This window comes from Giraffa tippelskirchi, chromosome X (genome assembly GCF_054371585.1).
Source record: "Giraffa tippelskirchi isolate mGirTip1 chromosome X, T2T-mGirTip1v1.2.pri, whole genome shotgun sequence".
NCBI classification, from domain to species: domain Eukaryota; kingdom Metazoa; phylum Chordata; class Mammalia; order Artiodactyla; family Giraffidae; genus Giraffa; species Giraffa tippelskirchi.
In genome coordinates, this window is record NC_137289.1 from 32,587,596 (window position 1) to 32,589,640 (window position 2,045).

The window sequence follows — 2,045 nt, forward strand, 5'->3', positions numbered from 1 at the left end:
TTTTTTTAAATTAGTTTATTTATCTATTTTTTTAACTTTGAAATATTGTATTTGTTTTGCCATACATTGACATGAATCCACCATGGGTGTACATGTGTTCCCCTTCCAGAATCCCCCTCCCACCTCCCTCCCCATCCCATCCCTCCAGGTCATCCCGGTGCACCAGCCCCGAGCGCCCTGTATCATGCATCGAACCTGGACTGGCGATTCGTTTCACATATGATAATTTACATGCTTCAATGCCATTCTCCCATATCATCCCGCCCTCGCCCTCTCCCATAGAGTCCATAATACTGTTCTATTTATCTGTGTCTCTTGAACATCGTTTCATACCTTTTGGCCATTTGAAGGGAAGATCATCAGGAAGAATATGATAGGAGCAATCAAGGTGTTGCAAGTCTTCATTATGCACAGATGTTAATCACACATCATGGGAACTCCAGTCATCATGTTCCAATCTTCACTCCAAGAAAAAGACAGGTAAGGATTATCTTACTTCTGTTTGTGTGATAATAAACTATTCTCCTCTTGATGGACATTAAAAACTGTTTGAGATTTGTTGCTATGAGTAATAGGACTGAAATCAGTATCTTTGAACATGAAATCTTAGACAGATATGCATACTTTCTCTCAAGAAAGACATAGTAACATGCAAACTTGATTAAACTGGGCAGAGTGTGAAGACTTAAAATTGTTACAAATATTGCTGAACTTCTGTTCCAAAAATGCCATACCAATTTATAGTCTCTCAGATTCATGTGTGTGAATGCTTTACATTCTCATAGGCATTTTATTTCATCAGTCTTTTAAATTTTGGCCAAATTTTGGGATGAAAGATACTGTCTCATTGTTATTTTAGTTCCTTATTTTCAAAAAGATTGAGTATAAAATTGAACTCTGACCCATATGGAGCTGGACTTCGGCATTAATGTCTTGAATGCCAGGATTCTCCTAGGCGTATTTCACATTCTGAAATATCAACACGATATGCTGCTGCTGCTGCTAAGTCACTTCAGTCGTGTCCGACTCTGTGCGACCGCATAGACGGCAGCCCACCAGGCTCCACCGTCCCTGGGATTCTCCAGGCAAGAACACTGGAGTGGGTTGGCATTTCCTTCTCCAATGCATGAAAGGGAAAAGTGAAGGTGAAGTCGCTCAGTCGAGTCCGACTCTTAGCGACCCCATGGACTGCAGCCCACCAGGCTCCTCCGTCCGTGGGGTTTTCCAGGCAAGAGTACTGGAGTGGGGTGCCATTGCCTTCTCCGAGTGAAGATGTGAGATCAGAGCAGTTGCCAGAGGTCATGAGAGGCCACATGAAAAACCTCACCCAGAGAGCCCATGGCAGGCTGGCAGGCAGCATTCTGGATTTAGAGTTTAGCAGAAGGGAGAGAAGGGACTATGAGGGGAAAAGGTGGAAAATCTGGGCAGAGGGTTCAAGATCACGTCTGTTAATAAGCTTGAGAAATCTCTGAATTACCACCAGCAGCTGGAAGTTGAGAAGTCTATGGGCATATCTACTGGATGAAAGGCGTAGAGAGGCATGCCAAATATCTCACGTACCTTTGAATTCTCTGTGCCTACCATCAGGCAGAGTATAGGGAGCCTTTCTGTGTCACCCAGTGATTCTAGATGCTGGGAGAGCTACCTCTCTTGGTTATTCTGGTGGTTCGCTGCATCCTTGCTAGTATTCCTGGCTGGGAGCTGTGCTCCTGGCTGCTGGAGACTGGTATTTTCACCCTGTGTACAGGCCCTCCTCCACTGAATTTGGGGCAGTATGAGTGGGAAGGCTTGGGAAGTGGTGACAGTTGAGACAGAATGCAAATACCAGTAAGTAGTGGAAGGGGACCTAAAACTGCAGAGAAGGAGAAACTGGCGGGAGATGTCCCAAGGCTAACTACCTCAATGACTGCATATAAAGAGCTGAGTGTGGATATGTCTGGAAAAAATAATTTAGATGACATCTCCAGCTTCAGACTGTCCCACATGGCTCCTGAATTCTTTTTTTTTTTCCAATTCTTTTCAGTTCTATTTCTTCTCAATAACTG

General features: G+C 44.1%; 1 non-coding gene across 1 annotated transcript; it reads right to left on the minus strand.

The window, feature by feature from the left end:
* Positions 1 to 368: 368 nt before the first annotated feature.
* Positions 369 to 502, minus strand: LOC145537281 (U8 small nucleolar RNA). Its single transcript, XR_014076305.1, has one exon. It is a non-coding gene; the product is annotated as a U8 small nucleolar RNA (small nucleolar RNA).
* Between the last annotated feature and the right edge of the window lie 1,543 nt (positions 503 to 2,045).